Below are 12,830 nucleotides of genomic sequence, written 5' to 3'. Positions count from 1 at the left end.
ACTAAATGGAAGTTAAGGAATTAGAAAGAGTAAATGGGAACAATTCTTAAGAAAAGTGGCTAAGAGGACTGAGAATGGCTGATGCTTAGTAAGGTTGGGGGAAGTTATTTATTTATTTATCTTTTAACTGATAGAAGGATTTGTGAACATACCTAAATTCAGACAGAATAGAGGTAGTTGAAAGGCAGGGGTTCAAAACGCAAGAAAGAGGATATTGGATGGAGTTAGGATCCTGAAAAGGAATGATCCAGTGCTTAAGTGAAAGGATTGCCTTTAATTTGGGGAATGGACCCTTCTTTTCATTATCAAAGGAAGGGGAAAAAAAGGAGTGGATGGATGAGGATGAAGTAGAGTGGTGTCTGAGGCTGCTACGTCCTATGAAAAACAGAATTCAAAGTTATTTGTTATGAGGATTAAACGAGTTAGTACATGTAAAGTTCTTAGCGCATAAAGTTAGTACATAAAGTTCTTTGTCACATAACAAATGCCCAGTAAATGTTTGGTGGTGGTGGTATCTGTTGAGAGGAAGGAGCTAGAGTGAGCAGTTTGAGCTAGATGGATGATGCAGACTAGCCGAGTATATGGAAGGACAGTTGACCCATCTGAGGCAAAGGCTTCTTTTTTTTTTTTGAGGTAATTGTAGATTCATACATAATCGTAAAAAACAGCACAGAGATCCTGTGTATCTTTTACCCCGTTTCCCCTAACAATAACATTTTGCAGAACTGTAGTACAGTATCACAACCAGTATATTGACAAATACAGTCAAGACAACATTTCCATCACCTTGAAGATCATTCATGTTGCACTTTTGTAGCCACACCCACTTCACTCCAGCTCCCCCACTCCCTGTTTAACTCCTAGCAACTACTAATCTATTCTCCATTTTTAGGATCTTGTCATTTCAAGAATTTGATATAAATGGAAGTATACAGTATATAAACTTTTGGGACTGGCTTTTTTTTTTACTCAACATAATTTTCTGGAGATCCAAGTTGTGTGTATCAATAGTTTGTTCCTTTTTACTGCTATGGTATGGATGTACCAGTTTGTTTAACTGGTAGAAGATAGATATTGAAGAATATCTGGGTTGCCTCAGCTTTTTGTCTATTACAAATAAAGTTGCTATGGAAACTTCTGTACAATTTTTGTGTGAACATAAGTTTTCATTTCTCTGGGATAAATGCCTAGGAGTGCAATTGCTCAGTGCAACTGCCCTATGGTAATTGCATGTTTAGTTTTTCAAGAAACTGTCAAACTGTCTTCCAGAGTGGCTAGAACATTTTACATTCCCACCAGTAATATATGAATGATCCAGTTTCTCTGCATCCTAGCCAGCATTTGGTGTTACTACTATTTTTAATTTTAGCTATTCAGATAGACATGTGGTGATATCTCATTGTGGTTTTAATTTCCACTTCCTTAATGGCTAATAATGTTGAACATTTTTTTATGTACTTTGCCATCTGTATATCCATTTTGGTGAAATATCTGTTCATTTCTTTTGCTCATTTTCTAGTTGAATTGTTTGGTGTGTTTTTGTTTTGTTTTGTTTTTTAATGTTATGTTTTGGGATTTCTTTATATATTCTAGATACTAGACCTTTGTCAGATATGTGGTTTCCAAGTATTTCTCTCAGTTTGCAGCTTGTCTTTTAACTTCTTAGAATCTTTTGGAAAACAAAAGTTTTAAATTTTGGTGAGGTCCGATTTATCAAGTTTTCTTTTCATATATAGTGATTTTTTGGAAAATTAATTAACTAATTAATTTTTGGCTGCCTTGGGTCTTGGTTGCTGCGTGCAGGCTTTCTCTAGTTGTGGTGAGCGAGGGCTACTCTTCATTGCGGTGCGAGGGCTACTCTTCATTGCGGTGTGCAGGCTTCTCATTGCAGTGGCTTCTCTTGTTGCGGAGCACGGGATTTAGGCACATGGGCTTCAGTAGTTGTGGTTCACAGGCTCTAGAGTGCAGGCTCAGTAGTTGTGGGCTTAATTGCTCCGCAGCATGTGGGATCTTTACGGACCAGGGATCAAACCCATGTCCCCTGCATTGTCAGGTCGATTCTTAACCACTGCGCCACCAGGGAAGTCCCTCACATATACTGCTTTTGATGTCAAGCCTAAGAACTCTTTGTCTAATCTCAGAACTAAAAAAGATTTACACCTATGTTTTTATTTCTTGGTAAATTTTCCATTTTTTATTTAATCCATTTTGAGGTATTTTTTTGTATAAAGTGTCATGTTTAGGTAGAGGATTTTGTTCCCTTCCCTATGAATGTCCATTTGCTTCAGCACCATTTGTTTAAAGGGCTATACTTTCTCCATTATTGTTTTTGCACCTTTGTGAAAATTCATTTCAGTGTATTTGTTTGGGTCAATTTCCGGGTTTTCTAGTCTGTTCCATTGTTCCGTGTATTCGTACATCCTCCAATACCACACAGTCTTGATTACTGAAGCTATATAATACACCTTGAAATTGGGTAGGCTGATTCTTCCCACTTTCTTCTTGTTTTTTAAAAAAATTTTTGATGATTTTTTTGATATGGGCCATTTTTTGAAAGTCTTTATTGAATTTGTTACAATATTGCTTCTGTTTTGTGTTTTGTTTTTTTTGGCTGTGAGGCATGTGGGATCTTAGCTCGCTAACCAGGGATCAAACCCGCACCTCCTGCACTGAAAGGCGAAGTATCAACCACTGGACTTCCAGAGAAGTCCTTATTTTTCTTTTTATAAAGTATTTTAGCTATTCTAATTCCTTTGCCTTTCCATATAGATTTTATTTTATTTTTTAATAGTTAATTAATTAATTGGTTGTTCCGGGTCTCAGTTGCGGCTCACGGGCTCCTTAGTTCCAGCTTGCTGGCTCCTTAGTTGTGGCTCCAGGGCTCCTTAGTTGCGCACGCCGTCTCCTTAGCTCTGGCATGTGAACTCTCGGTTGCGGCATGCATGTGGGATCTAGTTCGCCAACCAGGGATTGAACCCAGACCCCCTGCACTGGGACCATGGAATCCCAACCTCTGCACCACCAGGGAAGTCCCTCCATATAGATTTTAGAGTAGTATTGTCTATATTACAGAAAATGTTCTTGGTATTTTAATAGGAATTAGGTTAAATCTGCATTTCAGATTGTGAAGAATTGATATGTTAACAACATTGAATCTTCCAGTCCATGAACACAGTCTCTTTTCATTTATTTAAGCCTTTGATTTATTTCATCAGTGTTTTGTAGTTTTCTGCATATGTGTTCTACATATTTTGTTAGACGTACACCTAAGTATTTAATTTTTATTTTGCATAAGTGTAAGTGGTATTGCATCTAAAATTTTGTTGTCTGTGTGTTCATTGCTGATATATAGAAATATTGGGTTGGCCAAAGAGTTCGATTTTTTCTATAAGATGGCGCTAGTATCTCTTAGTTGTCTTTAACTTCATTCAAAGTTTTGTTTTTGAATTTTGTTAGATTGCATTGTGACAGCTGTCATATCAGCATGCATTTTTAAAAAAACTTATCAAAATTGGTGAATTTTTCTGTAGCCATTTTAATATTGAAGATGGAAGAAAAAAAGCAACGTTTTCGGCATATTATGCTTTATTAATTCAAGAGAGGTAAAAACGCAACTAAAACACAAAAAAAGATTTGTGCAGTGTTTGGAGAAGGTGCTGTGACTGAATGTGTCAAAAGTGGTTTGCCAAGTTTCATGCTGGAGATTTCTCACTGGATGATGCTACACGGTCGGGTAGACTAGTTGAAGTTGATAGCGATCAAATCGAGACATTAATTGAGAACAATCAACGTTACACCACACGGGAGATAGCTGACATACTCAAAATATCCAAATCAAGAGTTGAAAATCCTTTGCACTAGCTTGGTTATGTTAATCGCTTTGATGTTTGGTTTCCACATAAGTTAAGCGAAAAAACCCTTCTTGACCGTATTTCCGCATGCGAGTCTCTACTTAAACGTAACGAAAATGTTACGTTTTTAAAACAAATTGTGACGGGTGATGAAAAGTAGATACTATACAATAATGTGGAACAGAAGAGATCATGGGGCAAGGAAAATGATCCACCACCAACCACACCAAAGGTCGGTCTTCATCCAAAGAAGGTGAAGTTGTATATATGGTGGGATTGGAAGGGAGTCCTCTATTATGAGTTCCTTACGGAAAACCAAACGATTAATTCCAACAAGTACTGCTCCCAGTTAGACCAACTGGAAGCAGCACTAGACGAAAAACATCCAGAATTACAGAAAACGCATAATCTTCCATCAGGATAATGCAAGACTGCATGTTTGTTTGATGACCAGGCAAAAACTATTACAGCTTGTCTGGGAAGTTCTCATTCATCCGCCGTTTTCTTTATTTTTTTTCTTTATTTCTTTTTCTTTTTTTTCCTTTATTTTTTTTTCCTTTTTTCTTTATTTTTTTAAATTTCTGAGATATACATTTTAAAGTAATAACTAGAATTATGACTTATAACATTATACCAGAACATATAAGATCTTTAGAAATTTCATGTAATGTCTGAAACATTTATATTAACATATTTCCATACAAATAACCCAAAGAAAGTTTAGTTGTCTTTTGTTTGTTTGTTTTTTATACTGCAGGTTCTTATTAGTCACAAATTTTATACACATCAGTGTATACATGTTAATCCCAATCGCCCAATTCAGCACACTACCATCCCCACCCCACCGCGGTTTTCCCCCCTTGGTGTCTGTATGTTTTCTCTACATCTGTGTCTCAACTTCTGCCCTGCAAACCAGTTCATCTGTACCATTTTTCTAGGTTCCACATACATGCGTTAATATACGATATTTGTTTTTCTATTTCTGACTTACTTCACTCTGTATGACAGTCTCTAGATCCATCCACGTTTCAACAAATGACTCAATTGCGTTCCTTTTTATGGCTGAGTAATATTCCATTGTATATATGTACCACAACTTCTTTATCCATTCGTCTGTCAATGGGCATTTAGGTTGCTTCCATGACCTGGCAATTGTAAATAGTGCTGCAATGAACATTGGGGTGCATGTGTCTTTTTGAATTATGGTTTTCTCTGGGTATATGCCCAGTAGTGGGATTGCTGGATCATATGGTAATTCTATTTTTAGTTTTTTAAGGAACCTCCATGCTGTTCTCCATAGTGGCTGTATCAATTTACATTCCCACCGACAGTGCAAGAGAGTTCCCTTTTCTCCACACCCTCTCCAGCATTTGTTGTTTGTAGGTTTTCTGATGATGCCCATTCTAACTGGTGTGAGGTGATACCTCATTGTAGTTTTGATTTGCATTTCTCTAATAACTAGTGATGTTGAGCAGCTTTTCATGTGCTTCTTGGCCATCTGTATGTCTTCTTTGGAGAAATGTCTATTTAGATCTTCTGCCCATTTTTGGATTGGGTTGTTTGTTTCTTTAATATTGAGCTGCATGAGCTGTTTATATATTTTGGAGATTAATCCTTTATCCGTTGATTCATTTGCAAATATTTTCTCCCATTCTGAGGGTTGTCTTTTCCTCTTATTTATGGTTTCCTTTGCTGTGGGAAAGCCTTGAAGTTTCATTAGGTCCCATTTGGTTATTTTTGTTTTTATTTCCATTACTCTAGGAGGTGGATCAAAAAAGATCTTGCTGTGGGCTTCCCTGGTGGCACAGTGGTTGAGAGTCCACCTGCTGATGCAGGGGACATGGGTTCATGCCCCAGTCTGGGAGGATCCCACATGCTGCCGAGCGGCTGGGCTCATGAGCCATGGCCGCTGAGCCTGCGCGTCCGGAGCCTGTGCTCCGCAACGGGAGAGGCCACAGCAGTGAGAGGCCCACGTATCGCAAAAAAAAAAAAAGGTCTTGCTGTGATTTATGTCAAAGAGTGTTCTTCCTATGTTTTCCTCTAAGAGTTTTATAGTGTCTGGTCTTACATTTAGGCCTCGAATCCATTTTGAGTTTATTTTTGTGTATGGTGTTAGGGAGTGTTCTAATTTCATTCTTTTACATGTAGCTGTCCAGTTTTCCCAGCACCACTTATTGAAGAGACTGTCTTTTCTCCATCGTATATCTTTGCGTCCTTTGTCATAGATTAGTTGACCATAGGTGCGTGGGTTTATCGCTGGGCTTTCTATCTTGTTCCATTGACCTATGTTTCTGTTTTTGTGCCAGTACCATATCGTTTTAATGACTGTAGCTTTGTAGTACAGTCTGAAGTCAGGGAGTCTGATTCCCCCAGCTCAGTTTTTTCCCCTCAAGACTGCTTTGGCTATTTGGGGTCTTTTGTGTCTCCATACAAATTTTAAGATGATTTGTTCTAGTTCCATAAAAAATGCCATTGGTAATTTGATAGGGATTGCATTGAATCTGTAGATTGCTTTGGGTAGTATAGTCATTTTCACAATCTTGATTCTTCCAATCCAAGAACATGGTATATCTCTCCATCTGTTGGTATCATCTTTAATTTCTTTCATCAGTGTCTTATAGTTTTCTGCATACAGGGCTTTGTCTCCCTAGGTAGGTTTATTCCTAGGTATTTTATTCTTTTTGTTGCAATGGTAAATGGGAGTGTTTCCATAATTTCTCTTTCAGATTTTTCATCATTAGTATATAGGAATGCAAGAGATTTCTGTGCATTGATTTTGTATCCTGCAACTTTACCAAATTCATTGATTAGCTCTAGTAGTTTTCTGGTGGCATTTTTAGGATTCTCTATGTACAGTATCATGTCATCTGCAAACAGTGACAGTTTTACTTCTTCTTTTCCTATTTGTATTCCTTTTATTTCTTTCTTTTTTTTCCTGTACGTGGGCCTCTCACTGTTGGGGCCTCTCCCGTTGCAGAGCACAGGCTCTGGACGTGCAGGCTCAGCAGCCATGGCTCATGAGCCTAGCTGCTCTGCGGCATGTGGGATCCTCCCGACTGGGGCACGAACCCGTGTCCCCTGTATCGGCAGGCGGACTCTCAACCACTGTGCCACCAGGGAAGCCCCCTTTTATTTCTTTTTATTCTCTGATTGCTGTGGCTAGGACTTCCAAAACTACGTTGAGTAATAGTGGTGAGAGTGGACATCCTTGTCTTGTTCCTGATCTTAGAGGAAGTGCTTTCAGTTCTTCACCATTGAGAATGATGTTTGCCGTGGGTTTGTCATATATGGCCTTTATTATGTTGAGGTAGTTTTCCTCTATGCCCACTTTCTGGAGAGTTTTTATCATAAATGGGTAAAAACAGTGGTTAGATGCCACGAAGTAAATGTCAATGCCTTAACTGTATGCGTGTTGTTAGGCCCGAAGGCCTCTTCCATCCTTGTCAAGGGGAATGCTAACCTTCTGTCCTTTCATACAACACCATCTGCCGTTTTCACCAGACATTGCACCTTCGGATTTCCATTTATTTCGGTCTTTACAAAGTTCTCTTAACAGAAAAAATTTCAGTTCCCTGGGATATTGTAAAAGACACCTGGAACAATTCTTTGCTCAAAGAGATAAAATGTTTTGGGAAGATGGAGTTATGAAGTTGCCTGAAAAATGGCAGAAGGTAGTGGAACAAAACGGTGAATACGTTGTTCAATAAGTTCTTGGTGACAATGAAAAATGTGGGTTTTATTTTTACTTAAAAACCAAAGGAAATTTTTGGCCGACCCAATATAATAGATTTTTGTGTTTATCTTGTATCCTGCAATCTTACTATACTCACTTGTTCTGGGAACTTTTTGTTTTGTTTTGTTTTGCTTTTGGTAGGTTCCTTGTAATTTTCTATGTAGAAAATCATGTCATCTCTAACTAGGGACAAATTCATTTCTTCCTTTCTCATCTACATGCCTTACATTTCCTTTGCTTGCCTTACTGCACTGACTAGCACTTCTAGTGTTATGTTGAATATGAGTGGTGAGAGTGGACATCTTTGCCTTACTTCCAGTTTGGGGGGGGAGAGCATTCATTCTTTCACCACTAAGTATAGCGTTAGCTGTAGGTTTTTTGTAGATGTTTATCATCAAGCTGAGGAAGTTCTCCTCTATTCCTTGTTTTCTGAGAGTTTTGATCATGAATGGGTATTAAATTTTATGAAAGGCTTTTTCTACATCAATTGATATGATCATGTGATTTTTTTTTCATCTTTAGCCTTTAATATGGTGGATTACATTGATTGATTTTCAAGTATTGAACCAGACTTGCATTCCTGGATGAAATCCTACTTGGTCAGGATGTAAAATTCTTTTTATACATTGTTGAATTCTATTTGCTAATATTTTATTAAAGATATTTGCATCTATATTTATGATTACTATTTGTAATTTTCATTTTTTGTACTGGCTTTGTTTGGTTTCAGTAGCAGGGTAATACTAGCTTCATAAAGTGAATGGAATATGTTCCCTTCTATTACTTTTTCTGGAAGAGATTGCATAGAATTAGTGTTAATTCTTCTTTAACTGTTTGGTAAAATTCTCAAGTGAAACTATCTGGGCCTGGAAATGAGGGAGTGTTAACTTATGGATTTAATTTCCTTATTAGCTATAGCGTTATTCAAATTATCTATTTCGTATTAGGTTGTAGTAATTTCTGTTTTTCAAGGAATTGGTTCATTTTATCTAAATTGTGAAATCTATGTTTGTAAAGTTGTTTATTAATATTTCCTTATTATCCTTCAAGAGCTATAGTGATATCCCATGTTATATTCCTTATTATTGTCAAATGGGGATGGAAGTGTAGTCTCCCTATGTGGTCTCCACTAAAAATGGGGTTGGGAGGAGCAGGGGATGGGGACCTTGGCACAACCTGAGTAAGGTGGAAGTCTAGGCTCCCCACTTGGCCTTTACTAGTGTGGATGTGGCTGGGACCACAGTGTTTTCTGTGGTGTTTGGCTGGAATAGAGTGATTATTGTCTGAAAGTTTTCCTTCTTGATAGACTGCCCCTTTCCCTTTTTGTCTGCATCTATTGGTGTTTATGAATTGCTGGATTCTTCAGCTCCAAATCTGGACTATATGAGACCAAAAGAAAACTCAGGGAAATTACCCCCTGTGTTCTTCCTTTGATCTTAGGGCCCTAGCCAGTCTGCCTTTTTTTCTCCCCTTTCAGAGTTTTTTCATGTTTGTTTTATATATAATGTCCAGGGTTTTCAGTTGTACTCAGGGGTGAATAAAGAAAAGTACATCTACTCTCTCTTCCTGGAAGCAGAAATATTATAGGCCATATATGTGTATTTTTAGTTGAGGTAAAATTTGTCACTTGAAAATATAAAATTCAGTGATTTTTAAGTAGATTTACAAGGTTGTATTACCAACAGCACTAATTCTAGAACATTTTCATCATTCCAGAAAGAAGCACCACACCCATTAGTAATACTCCCTGTTCCTCCTCTTCCCCTAGCACCTGGCAATCACTAATCTGCTTTCTGTTTCTATGAATTTGTCTGTTCCAAACATTTCATGCAAATGAAGTCATATGCATCCTTTTGTTTCTGGCTTCATCATTTAGCACGTCTTCAAGGTCCATCCATGTTGTAGCATGTATCAGAATTTTGCTCCTTTTTATGTCTGCATAATATTTCATTGTATGGATATACCACTTTTGTGTATCCATTCATCAGTTGATAGACATTTAGGTTGTTTTGACTTTTTGGCTATTATGAATAACACTGCTATGAACATTAATGCACAGGTTTTGGCATGAATATGTCTTCAGTTCTCTAGACTATATATCTGGGAGTGGAATTGCTGGGTCATATGTTAATTTTATGTTTAACTTTTTGAGGAACACCGAACTTTTCCACAGTGGCTGCACTGCATTACCTTTCTACAAGCAATGTATGAGGATTCCAATTTTTTCTGTATTGTCAACAACACGTGTTTTCTATTTGTTAAATTATAGCCATCTTAGCAGGTGTGAAGTGGTATTTGCATTTTCCTGATGACTGGTGATATTGAGCTTTTTTTCATATCCTTCTTGGCAATTTGTGTATCTTTTTCAAATAAATGACTATCCAAATCCTTTGCCCATTTAAAAATTGTATTATTAGTGTTTTTATTGTTGAGTTGTAAGAGTTCTTTGCATATTCTGGATACTAGATCCTTATCTGATAGATGGTTTGCAAATATTTTCTCACACTCTGTGGGTTGTGTTTTCCCTTTCCCTTAACATGCAAAAGTTTAAAATTTTGATGATATCGAATCTATTTTTAAGTGTTATTTCTAAGAAACGGTTGCCCAATTCAAGGTATGAAAATTTACACCTATGTGTTCTAAGAGTTTTATAGTTCTAGCTCTTTCATTTAGGTCTTTGATCTTGAGTAGACTTTTTAATATAGTATGATGTAGAGATACACATTTATTCTTTTGTATGTGGATATCCAGTTAACTAAACACAGCTTATTGAAAAGACTCTGTTGTCTTTGAGTGGTCTTGGCATCCTTGTAGAAATCAATTGAACATAGATGTATGAGTTTATTTCTAGACTCCCACTTCTACTTCATGATCTATATGTGTCTCCTTATGTCAATACCACATTGTCTTTATTACTATAGCTTTGTAGTGAGTTTTGAAATGGGAAGTATTGGTCCTTCAACTTTGTTCTTCCTTTTCAAGATTGTCTCAGCTCTCTGGGTTGCTTGCATTTCCATATGAATATTAAGACAAATTGGTAAATTTCTGCCAAAAACACCCCCAAAACAAAACAATTGGGACTCTGATAGGAGTTGCAATGAATCTGTAGATCAATTTGGGAGTATTACCATCTTAATAATATTAAATCTTCCAATCTATAAACATGGGATGCCTTTCAATCTTTAAGACTTTCTTTAATTTCTTTTGACAATATTTTATCGTTTTAAGTGTATGTCTTGCACTTTTTTGTTAAATTCATTACTAAGTACTTTATCCTTTTTGATGCTATTGTAAATTGAATTGTTTTCTTAATTTTATTTTCAGATCATTCGTTGCTAGTGTATAGAAATACAATTGATTTTTGTTATTGGTCCTGCAACTTTTCTGAACTCATTAGCTCTAATTGTGTGTATGTGTATTTCTTAGTATATAATGCTTAGTATATAATTTCTATATATAATGCCCTGTCATCTGCAAATAGAAATAGTTTTACTTCTTTATTTTCAATCTTGATTTTTCCCCCCCTTGTCTAATTACTCTGGGTGGAACCTCTAATACAATATTAGTAACAGTGGTGAAAGTAGGCTTTCTTGATCTTAGAGGGAAAACTTTCAGTCTTTCACTATTAAGCATGGTGTTAGCTGTGGGTTTTTAACAGATGCTCTTTTATCAGGTTGAAGAAATTTCTTTAAAGGCAATAGCTCTAATGCACCATTCTGCAAAGTTATATATTTTTTCTCCTGAAATTTTGAGGCAGGGGCAAGGGAGGGCTTAAAGTTGAACAGATTCAGGATAGTAGTTTTGACAACAGAAGCATGAGGGGTGAGAGTGTGGGTGGAACTGGCAGGACAATGTTTGTGGTGATGGACCAGGGAGTACATGGCTAGATGGAGAAAAAAGGGACAAGGAAGGGGATGAAATTGAGGGAGACAGTAATATAGGGGTAAGGACTTAATCAAGTTAATAATAGTTTTTGTTTGTTTGTTTGTTTTTTTAGCTGCAACTAAGCTGCAACCCGTGTCCCCTGCATCGGCAGGCGGACTCTCAACCACTGCGCCACCAGAGAAGCCCAATAATAGTTTTAATGGAAGAAAAGGAGTAAGAGATCTAGAATAATAGAGGTTGAGTTCAAATAAGGGAATATTGAGGTTTAATATTTGTATATAGCACATGGGGCTGGAGACAGGTACAGTGATTGACTGGAAAGAGAATGACGGATCTTTTTTATTTTTATTTTATTTTATTTTTGGCTGCGTTGGGTCTTTGCTGCTGCGCACAGGCTTTCTTTAGTTGTGGGGAGCAGGGGCTACTCTTTGTTGCGGTGTGTGTGCTTCTCATTGTGGTGGCTTTTCTTGTTGCAGAGCACAGGCTCTAGGCACGTGGGCTCAGTAGTTGTGGCTTGTGGGCTCTAGAGCGCAGGCTCAGTAGTTGTGGCACACGGGCTTCATTGCTCCACTGCATGTGGGATCTTCCCGGACCAGGACTCTGACCCGTGTCTCCTGCATTGGCAGGTGGATTCTTAACCACTGAGCCATGAGGGAAGCCCAAGGGATCTTTTTTAAGATGATGAAAATGTTCTAAAACTGGATTTTGGTGATGTTTGCACATCTCTTTAAATTTACTTAAAATAATTTGAATGTTTAAAAAAAGTTAGTCACTAAAATGTGGGTACAAAATACATTAGTATGTGAATCACTTCTAAGAAATGACAAAGCTGAGGGTGAGTCCATGAGAATGGGTGGCTGCAGGGGAGTAGACGGAGAAGATCAATGTCCGGTATATTATCTGCACAGACGTTGAACTCTCCATAGTGGTGACAAGAACTTGAGATGTAGAAGAAAGCTACTTTTCTATTGCTGACTCTTTAAAAAAGTATAGGAGCAAGACTGATTTGTACAGGACATTGATGAAGAGGATTAAAGAGTAATTTAAATGGATACCACAAGACTTAACAAGCAAATACTTTCCCCACATCAACAGGTGACCCGTTCGCTTAAAATTTATTTGATGGACTAGTAAAATGTGCCATTGGTTCTATGTAATAGACACTTTTCTAATGGTAACTGGGAGCTACATAGATGTGTACCTCCTTCCGCTAGACAGTTAATAATTTACTCGAGGAAACCAAAGATAAATCTTTGAAAAGTTTAGCAGCAACTATTACCATCTATTAGAGTGGCTAAAATAAAATAGGAGGAAAAAGAGAAAACTCACAATACCAAGTGCTGGAGAAAATACAGAACACC

General features: G+C 37.3%; 1 non-coding gene across 1 annotated transcript; it reads right to left on the bottom strand.

Moving 5' to 3' along the window:
* Positions 1-7,207: 7,207 nt before the first annotated feature.
* Positions 7,208-7,333, bottom strand: LOC117313084 (U6atac minor spliceosomal RNA). The gene has a single exon (XR_004527547.1). It is a non-coding gene; the product is annotated as a U6atac minor spliceosomal RNA (small nuclear RNA).
* Between the last annotated feature and the right edge of the window lie 5,497 nt (positions 7,334-12,830).

Source organism: Tursiops truncatus, chromosome 7 (assembly GCF_011762595.2).
Source record: "Tursiops truncatus isolate mTurTru1 chromosome 7, mTurTru1.mat.Y, whole genome shotgun sequence".
Classification (NCBI taxonomy): Eukaryota; Metazoa; Chordata; class Mammalia; order Artiodactyla; family Delphinidae; genus Tursiops; species Tursiops truncatus.
Note: the sequence above shows the minus strand (reverse complement) of the source record. Positions and strands in the feature narration are given on the sequence as shown.